This window comes from Malaya genurostris, chromosome 2 (assembly GCF_030247185.1).
Source record: "Malaya genurostris strain Urasoe2022 chromosome 2, Malgen_1.1, whole genome shotgun sequence".
NCBI classification, from domain to species: Eukaryota; Metazoa; Arthropoda; class Insecta; order Diptera; family Culicidae; genus Malaya; species Malaya genurostris.
Window position 1 is genome coordinate 108,836,275 of NC_080571.1, and position 11,370 is coordinate 108,847,644.

Genomic DNA, 11,370 nt, shown 5'->3' on the forward strand with positions numbered 1-11,370 from the left:
AAAAATGAGATTAGTTCGACATCACAAACGTCATCTCTTGGTCAGTCCCGGGAATTATTGATCAATGCGTTATGTACATCAGCGGCTGGACTGTTCATCGATTTGATTTATGCGCCGTTCGACTGGCGCCACATTTTGATTGAAGATCGGTTGTTTCTTTGTATTCGAGGAAATGCTGGATGACCTGGAAAATTCTCAAAGAAATAATTTCGAAAATTTGCAGACACGAATAAGTTAAAACGGATCACGAAAGCCTGCTGCCTTTGTATAGAAACTAGCTGGGTAGTCCTTCGTTACATGCAATGTTTTATAGAAACAAAACATTAAAAAAAACGACTTTGCACTTTTAAGGGATAAATATAATTTCCGTTAGAATAAAGGACTACACTGGAACCTCAATTTACGCGCAGAGCCGTGGTGCGTAAATAAAATTTCGCGTAAATTAAATAAACCATAGCGTTATTTCAAATATTTTGGGTAAAACAAGGTTTTTCAAATTTCATTTGATTTTAGTGTAAATAACATGAACAATCCTACTACGTCCAATGCTTTAGCGTCTGAGGACCTTCTGAGTATGTTCTGTTACTATGTAAATGCTTCAGAGATGTTCCAAGATCCAAAAACTACTTGGAGTACTGTCCTTAAGAACTACACTGTGTCACAACAAGAACTACAACAGCTAATACATTTTTTGTTTGTAGTTCAAACTTTTAGAGCTACACATTGTTTACTTGTTTATTTTTAGCTGTTCCAGGTAGGTTCCCAGTCGTCCAAGAACTTCAGTGTAAACAGATCTTAAGATCAATACGAGCACTGGTAGATCTTAAGGCCTACACTCCAGGAAGTTCTTGGCTGGATCATCGGTTACGTTGGTAGACCTTGAGGCCGTTTCCGAGGAGGTTTTAAATTAGCAAGTTCTTCTACAGATCTTATCACAGTATGTCAATTTTCTGTAAATAGTACTACGAGTACATACCGCACCTAATAGTTATATAAGAGCGATTGTATACAATATTTGTTTTCCAGATAATTCTTGGATGCCCACGCTCTTATTTAGATTCTTTGTAATTAAACAATTCATTAATGTACATTTCATAATATTCAATTTCCTGACGTATGTTAGATTGTTTTGTAATTATATAAATTGAAATTTTCATCATTATGCAAAAACCTTTTTTTACGCGATCATCGCGTAAATTAAATAAGAAATCGCGTTATTTCGAATAAAGCGCGTGAAAAAAGTCGGCAAATTAAATTTGCGTAAATAGTGGGTCGTTTCCCCCGGTATGAAAAATTACCCACCTGAGTTTTACATGTTTCACCGGCCCTGTCCCTAACAGGGGTTTCTGGTAAAATATATCTATATGATAGGGGTCATGATAAAATATATCTTACAAGCTAACCCGTCGAACTTCGCCTCGACCAAAATTATTTTGCGAATTTTTCAAATGGGCGTATCAGCAAGTGACTTTGTTTATCTATTATGCTATTGAATACTAAGCCGTTTTTTAAGTTTACTAGAGGTTAGAAGAATGATTACTCTTATTCAAACTGATTTCGTTAATGGCTGGCCTCGTAACTAGCTCGCCAGGTGCAGTAGGGCATTTCAAACCAATAGTCGAATCATTGGAGATCATCAGAAGAAAAATCTGAGAATCCTTCACCGCTAGTCTAGGGTGGTTACAAAGTCTAGGGTGGTTACAAAGTGGTGCTTGATCGCTGTTACAAAGCGAGTCAAGTACAGTATCAAGCAAGGATGGCTTTTATCGTATCAAAGAACGTTCGCTGGCAACTCTTCACCGATTGAATCAGTGCCATCAAAGAGAGTTGGAAATCATCGCAACAACAAAAAACCCGGCATGGCTCATTTAACATAGAATCGACACCAGTGCGAGAGCGAATTTCTCTCGATGACATTTCTGAGAATCAAAGGTTAGCACGCTGCTGTGGGGATCCTCTCTGAAGCAACAAACGGTTGCTTATTCTCGTTTCGCGATCCGATTCTATACAGGCAGTTGATAATTGCGATAGAATCATTTTACTATTGCCGCTTATTCTAACTATGTGCATATAATCTTTGTATAAGTTGTGTCTATGAAAATGTATGTGAATACTCCACACAAGGGTTTTGAAATATTGCAACCTAGTATGAGAATCATCAAGTCGAATCATCGATTCGATTTTCTGCGATAATTGTCAACTTGCGATTCTCTCTTGGTAAATTCTACACAGCGGCGATCATTATCAGACTGCAATTTTTTTTAAGGGCCGAGAAATACTCAGAGTATGAAGTGGAGCGAAGGAATGTAGAAAAATTCTCTCGCGGTTCATGCATTGAGAGACTCGAGTTCTTGTAGCATCTTCTACCGGATTGAAAATGTTGTATACAATATAGATAGCAATATAGCAGCTTCTGTGAAATTTTCGGCAATCACCAACACTGGTATCAAGTTTCTATTATAAATTTAGCAATAAAATACTAAATTTCTGGATATATCAAAAATTCAAATGTCCGTTGCATCCAATATACTACACTTTAATTAGTACATGAACAATGAATTAATTTGAATACAAGGCAGTCATATAAATTAGTCAAATAACCATATCATGTGCAACATTGACTTATTGGTTTATTCGGTCTACTATCACCATCGTTTTGATGTTCTATACCGTAGCATTTATTGACATCAAAAAAAATTTGAAATACAAAAACCAGAAAATACGATTCATTTTCAGAACGTATGCTCATGTTTTGACACAACGAAATAGATTTATGCAAAAAGTACGAAGAATCACATAATTCAATTTTTAGAAATCATGAAGACTTTCGCAAAGACCGCATTTATTTCAAGGCGATTAGTTCTACATTTAATTTAAATCTATACATTCCTGACAAAAATTAAAGTGCATGAAGTTTTCGCATTCCGAAAAAGCCTCAAATTCGTAATTACAATCTAAAAAATTCTTACTGCTTGCATTCAAAACAAACATGACGTACACATAGAGCGGGTTTCAAAATATTTCGAAAAAGATTTATCGCTGATTTATACTGATTCTTTACTTTGCTTTATAAACTCTATGAAGAATGGTCCACTTGACTGGAATATGCTCTTATAATGGTTTTCTGTTACCTGTCGTGGTGTTTGAAGTTTTAATTCATGATGTAGCATTGAGGAGAGCTACAAGTATTTATTAATATTAAAAATGTTACTTGTGTAAGGAGCCAATGGAAAAAAAGTTGAAGTTATGAAATAGCAAGTTCAGTTGAGTTAAACTTCAACATAGTTCTGTGTGGCCGGATTGACCTAAAAACATTAAAAATTGTTTCTAATAATCACTACTGTCCCACATTAATCTCGCAAACTTTGATATTCTTCATAAAAATACTAAATATTCAAAATCTAAAATTCAATATAGAAATCATCTTGGATTTGGATGTCATCATTATATGCGCTTTAATAAACTAATTCACGCAAAAGAAAAATTCAAGTAAAACCTCTTTGTTTTAACGGAACTGAAACTTAATTCAAGATTTAAATTCGAAACCTGGAACTGGCTCCGAATTCGTTTTCCCAATTCATGTTCGGAGTCCAGATTTGAAATTTTGGAATCGAACTCTTTTTCAGAAGCCAAATTCCGAATTTAATTCTAGAACTGAAATCTGAACTTGAATTCCCAGTTTGAACTAAGGAACTGGATGCAGTTTCATAATCTATTTCTAGAACCCAAGGTCCGAATTCAATAACAGCATGCTGGTACCTAATTCTGAATCTGAATTATGGAAATGAGCTCTGAAACTGAATTTAAGAAGTACATTCTGATACTTTACTCTGGAATTAGAGCATGGTTCAGACGTCAGTTCCACAGTTATGCTTCTAGAATCCAGAATTTATATCATAAATTTTGTTCCAAAAATCGAAAGTTGAATTTCTGAATCAGAATTGAGGATAAGCTCTAGATAATTCAGTTTCAAAATCTAGTCGAGAAACAAGTTCCAACAATTTGGTTCCAGAAGCTAGAATTTGTTCGAAATTCGACTTTCAAACTTTGCAATTTTGGTCCAAGATAATATATTTATCGATTGAAGCAACACAAAAAATTTAAAAAATAATAGATTTTCATAGAGTTTCTGAAATCATCCAACTTGGTCACCTCACTGATGTCTGGTCACTCTCGCTAGCTGAATGAATAGACTCTCTTTAAATATTTGCGTCATTTCGCATTAGCAGTCAATAAGGCGAGGCTAGAGAGCCCAACAATACAAGAAACATAATTTCAATACACGAAACATAACATAACATCACAAAGCCACCAAGCTGCCATTACGACTAGTTCTGGCGAAGAACAATAATGCTACTGTGACTAGCAACTAATTTTGTAAATCCGCTTGCCCTTCTCTTCTTACGCACAAGAGGAAATTATCAAAAGAAGGGGCTGATATGTATCTGACTACATCAAAACTTTCTTCCGAGTGCGAGAAAATCAAGCAAGCGGACATATTCTTCTTCCTTTACTCGTTGATTTCAAAATTTACTAAAAATTTAATCATAAATTTCGGATCATATTTTCGAAGGCATTATTAAATAATGATGTTATTATGTTTAGTAAAACTTGCGATATTCGTGATCAATAACTTATTGCTCTGCATGTTGAATGGTCAATTTTTAAAAGTGCCCCATAGCAATGTAAGATGCATTCACGTCAAAAGATTTTTCGGAGTTTCCCGAACCGGTTTCCACATAACTAGTATGAAAATGAAAAGGTGCATATTGGATTAGGGTTTCACTGGAATTCAACTTTCGGTTCCGGAGCCGAAAGCGCGAGGCAAATTTTGTTTTACTTCAAAATCTGAAGTTAAGCCTTTCTTTTGCTCACTAATCAAATTATGGGGGAGGTAAATCCCCGAGCGTAGTAACAGTAAAAACCTATATTAATCTACATATTAGTGTAATGATGCCTTTCTCATATCAATCATACTATCATATATAATACTGCGGTATTCTTCAAAATATTTTGTTCAGTTCTTGTAAAAATAGCCGAAATCGGTTTGATTGGCCGTCTACTGATAATGACTACCGATTGGAATAGTTTTGAGGCTGGTATAGAAATTTTTTACGTGTTTTGATGGTTGGACTGATGAGAAGAGGACGGAGGTCTTAAATGTAATAGTGTACTAATAAATTGACAGGTTTAACCATTCTACACTATTTCGGAAGAATTCTAACAAACTTACAAAACTAAGAAGAATATAAGCGAGTAATCTTTTTGTCCTATTTAGTCATACCCCTAGTTTATTTAGTCAAGCTATGTTAAATTACAGCGAGTAATCATATTTTTTAATCAAACCAAATTTTGTTTACATAACGTACATGAAAAATAAAAACGAAGGTTTAGTGAATTACTAGTCATTCCAAACATACGCATTTCAACACTTACCACTTTTCAAATTCTGTTCACGAGTAGTATAAACGGTATCTCTAATGTAATCATAAAAAAAATGTTGAACAACTCAATCTTTCGATGCTCATTTCATTACCTAGGATCTAGTTGGATGTCATTATGCTTACACATACACAGAAAAATATTACAACATCTTCTCACAACTGCATTAAGAACTACAGTACTATTTGGAGGCGTAGTAAAAATATAAAATATCTTAGATAGTAATTTCTCGTAGATGACCAAAATTCTACCCTTCCTCACTAAATCATACAGTTTTAATAGATTCAGATTCAATTCTTCCGGAAATTCTGCAAAGTCAAGTTTTCCCGGTTTTCATTCCTTCGCAAAGTTTTCCCAATCACTACACTAGAATAACATTCAACATTGATTTCCGTTCTGACTTTTCCAAAAACATCGCTTGTCACACAAGTTTTCCTTAATCTAATGATATGTATCAGTGTTACACTTTCCACCTTCAGGTTAGATTAGCTTACATTTGATATTAATGATATGTATCGGTTACCGAAAATCGTACAATTTCCAACTAGCTCCCAAAGCCCGCTGTCGTGTACACAGTTTTCAGTGATATGTATGTGATACGAGTAGGGAAATTGAGTGATAAAATGGATGAAAGGTTGCGCGCAGGCTCCGTACGACCCACAAACGTCAAATATCGAGTGACACTGGCAGAACTTTCGTATACAGTCCCCTTCTGGTTATCAATGCCACCCTCGAAATCCGGATAAATCGAGGTGCGAGCGATACCGCTTTCGGTGAAATGTTTTCGAAAGGGCGCAAGTCGTGTTTCGACGAATATGCCTGTTTCACAGGTAAATTTTAATGGTTCATGTTCACTGTTTACTGAAGGGAGTAGATGTTTTCGTTGACGGCTGAAGTTTTCCATGTCAACCCCTGTTTAATCCGAGTCGGGCTCTATATAAATTTTAACCAACATTTTTTTCAAATGTATCATTTATCTATATTTTTTAGATTCTACTAAAAATCGCAGCACAGACTATTTCTTTATAAGCAAAACTTGTTAGTCTAACATTGAGATATTTGAATTTTTTTACCATAGTAAAACCGAATATATTGTACAGAAATACATCGAGATCAAGTGTCATCCGGAAAGTTAAAAACAATATGGTACTTGAAATTGTATATTGAAATTTATGATAACTGTTTTCGTATGTTAAGAATCACGTAGTTTTGTACTTTTTCGACTGGTACTTCAAAATTGAATTAAAATAAAATTATGACAAAAAATCCGTTTTAATCCCCCTGATGGTGCAATAATGTCTTTCTCATATTACTCATAAATACGATAGATCCATTTAGCAGTTTTTGGACACTATTTCCAATATTTCCGAAACTTAATTTCAAGGACCGGAATTGTCGAAGCTAGTTCAAATCCCAAGCAACAAATATGACCTACAAATTGAAACAGTTTTGATTCTAATTGAAATTAAATTTTCACTCTTATGTTTCGTCGCTCTATTTAGTGGTATAAAATTTGTAACGCTTATCCCAGTAGGTCCGGAACCGGTAGTCGGATCCAAATGAAAATCAGGAGTTTTATTCGGGATTAAAGCTAGCTTCATTTAGAATTGGAACAAACTTTTGGTCATATTGTAGCGCTCCTGGTGGACGGATTTGGAAGTTCTTGGCACAAACATGTCGGGAATTTTGTCAGCTTCACGTATAATTTTTGACATTCCGCAAATCGACTGTTCTTTGTAAACAATCAACATGGAAGCCGAAAGAAGGGAAAAAATTGTGCACAGTTATTTGGAAAATCCATTGTGGTCTGCATCTAGACTAGCTAAACAGCTGAAATTGCCAGAAATAGCGTATGGCGCGTTATCAAACGGTATAAGGAAACATTGACGACGATTCGGAAGCCTCAAGCCAGTCGTTTAAGTGGAACTGTCGACCGGAAACTGCGTGGTAAGATTTTGAAGACGATTAATAGGAATCCTAACCTGTCGGACCGTGATTTGGCCAGAAAATTCGGTGCTGCCCATAGTACCGTGAGGAGAACTCGACTCCGGGAAGGAATCAAGTTGTATCGAGCTAACAAACAGTCAAATCGGACCATAAAACAGAATAGTGTGGTCAAAATTCGTGCTTGGAAATTATATGACCAGGTGCTGACCAAGTTCGACGGGTGTCTTCTGATGGACGATGAAACCTATGTCAAGGCTGACTTCAGGCAAATCCCAGGTCGAAAATTTTACTTGGCAACGGGTCGGGGGGATGTTCCAGCCAAATTTAAATTTGTTTTTGCCGACAAATTTGCAAGAAAATTTATGATTTGGCAGGGCATTTGCAGCTGTGGCAAACAACGAAAGTTTTCGTTACAAATAAGACAATGACATCGGAACTATACCAAAAAGAGTGTCTCCAAAACCGAATTTTGCCGTTCATTCGATCCCACGACCATCCCGTAATGTTTTGGCCAGATTTGGCAAGGTGTCATTACAGCAAAGTCGTTCAAAAATGGTATGCAGAGAAAGGGGTCCAGTTTGTTCCGAGAAACCTTAACCCACCCAACTGCCCCCAGTTCTGCCCTATTGAGAAATACTGGGCAATCATGAAGAGGAGACTCAAGGCAAAGGGAAAGGTTGTCAAAGACATCAATCATATGACGTCCTGGTGGAATAAGATAGCTAAAACGATGTACGAAGAAGGTGTGCGCCGCCTAATGAACCATGTTACAGGAAAAATTCGAGAATTCCTTCGAAACCGTGACGAATAATTTTATCCGTATTTTTTCTTAAAAGTATGAAGCAAACGTTACATTTGTATAAAAAAGATCTTGAATTCAATAATAAATAACTGAAATACAGGCAATTGTTTTTGTTCCAATTCTATCTGAAGCAAGCTTTATAAAACCTTCTACTAAATCTAAGTACTTCTAAATCTAAGTTCATGAAAATCGGCCAAACCATCTCTGAGAAAATAGTCTAAGTTTCATTTTGGAGTATTCAAACACTATTTTCGATGCTTCCGGAATCGGATATCGGGAACCAGGACAGCCGGAATTAGTTTGACGCTCTATCTGAGGAAATCAGCAAGTAAGGTTTGAAAGCTTTGTCACTCATCGCCCTGTATTTGCGGAACCGGGAAGCAGACCTGGATGTAATTTCACAGTAGTTTTCGAGATAATATGAGCTTCAATTTAAATCAAGATTTGTGAAAATTGGATTTCCTTCACAACCTTTGGTGCTGCTGGAACAGGAAATGGGAAACTATTAGTACCGAATCAAGTTTATGTGCCCAGAAATTAATAAGTTCAACAAACTAGAAGAATTTATCGCTCAGTTTTATGGTGTTTGTACTCGTGTTTACCATCGTACTGAAATAAATTTGAAAAAGACTATCCAAATCAGTCAACCCGATATACCTGATTAATTTATGTGAAATAGACATTTTTATACTAATCACCCAGTATCTCCTAAACCAGAAGTCGGATCTGACTAAAAAGTAAGATGTTTTATAGGATTTTAAGACCTCACATTTGAATCATAGATGGTGCTTAGATTTCATTTGAATCTTAGATCGGTTCGGCCATCTACGAGAAAAATGAGTTGCATTATTCTAATTTCGTTTCACATATCATCCTGTGATTCCGCAATCAGTAGTCGGACCCAAACGTAATTTAGGAACCTTATTTGGGAGTATACTACTTTTCATATGAATCTTAGTTTGTAGGAAACGGTTTAGCCATCTCCGAGAAAATTGAGAGAATTTTTTTGTCACACACGCATTTCCTGATCTCGACGAACTGATTCGAATGGTATATGGAAGTTATGTTCTTCTAGCATCTATTACTGTAAGTAGTTTAAATCAAAATAAATATGATATTACTTTCAACTTGAAAATGCTGCCGCCATCTAGTTTACATGTCATACTCGAACGATAATGTTGCCTAAAACGAACCGTACTAAATTCCATGGAAAAAGATGCTGTGCACCGTCATTCTGGTACTTAGAAACAATTGTATAAAAAATCATTTCTCATTTGGCTCCGAAACAGCGCTTTATCATCAAACGCGTAAAACTCCTAGTACTGGAATAAGGCGGAGAGTCGTTTACACAAATATATCGATATCTCCGTTAAAAATGGACGGATTTTGACAATCTATGGCTTGTTAGATAGCCATTACCATGCGGAATCTAAGTCTAAAAACATAATCTGTTTCCAAGGTTAGTTGTGACTGATATTGTCAAAAAAACTGAAAATTTTGAAATAAAACTTCAAATAACTAAGAATGTAAACATCCGATCTCAAAACCATTCAATAGCGTTATGGGTGACGGGGAGACCTGTCATTTGCGACTAGTTTGATCAAAATTGGTCCAGCCATCTCTGAGATCTCGACCTCTTAGTTGACAACACACATACAGACACACACGGACATTTGCTCAGTTCGTCGAGCTGAATCGTTTGGTATATGACATTCGGCCCTCCGGGCCGCGGAAAATTTTTCTAAAGTTCGAGCGAATTATATACCAATTTTTTATATATATAAAAAGGTAAAACGATATTTTATTCAAACTAAAAATTGATCCTTTATTGTACGAGGTTAAACTTGAGCATAATGAAAACCGGATGAAATTTATGTTATTTATTACCTCACGAATTTTCGAACTATTGATCGAACGCTCTTCATCAAGTTCCGGACAAGTGTTGCATCGCATTTTTTGGACGCTTGAGTCCAAATTTTATGAGCTCCTGCATGTTACCAGCTGCCTTACCAGTTTTTTTGAAGACTCTCTTCACGATTGCCCAGTAACGTTCGAGGGTAATTTGGGGAATTGGTACTTTTCTCAACGAAATTTATACCCTTTTCTGCAAGTAAATTGAGAGTGGTTTTGGCATAGTGAGCCGACGCTGAATCCGGCCAAAACAATGGAGGTAAACTATGCTTGTTATATAAAGGAAGCAATCTCTTCTGGAGACACTCAGATCGATAGATTTCTGCATTTATAGTTCCAGTAGTGTAAAAAATGGTTGACTTCAAACCACAGGAACATGTTGCTTACGTCTCGTCATTGACTCATCAGTGCATATTGCTTGCCAAACCAGTACCTTTCGACCGAATTTCTCCACTTGAATTTACCTGTCCGCATCGCTCGCATCCTCCCCAAAGACGACAGTGAAGTATTGTAGACCTGGAAGGGTATTTGGGTCCTCCTTTACATAAGTCTCATCGTCCATCAAAACACATGCATTCGGACACTGCAAAAGACGCGAATACAATTTTCGGGCGATTGTTGCTGCTCGCTTCTTCTGTTCTACACTTTGTTTCAAGATTTTCTGCTTCTTGTAGGTCTTCAGGTGATTTCGCCTCTTGATACGCTGGATCATTCCAACACTCGTTCCTGATTTTTTAGTTAAATCACGTATTTACATTGATTTGTTCATTATGATTAGGGATACCACTTTCTGGTCTAGATTCGGGTTGGAAGAACCGGGGTTTCTGCCTCTTCCTGGTAGCTCATCCAAAGAATAAGGTTCCCCGAACTTATTAATGATGGTTTTAACACTGGCATGATGAATTCCAAACCGGTTCGTCAATTTTCGCATAGTAATACCCTTCTCACGTAGCCATGTGTCCAGAACCTTAATTTTCACTTCCCTTTCAATACGCGATATTTTGAAAATGCAGAATTTCAACCGAACAAACAAGTAAACAAACGAAAGCTAACAGCCAAACGCACAGCATGCTGTGATCTGAGCATAAATAACCATCACAAATACATGCGTACAACACAAATGTATGTGGATAGCTTTTTTTCGATACACTCGTTACATTTGTGAAAATCGTCGTGTTCATCTCTAAGAAACTCTTGTTAACTCCGTTTTAAAGATTTTGACCGCTACTAAGAAGATTTCTCTGTTTCTGCATCGTCACTCCTAATGA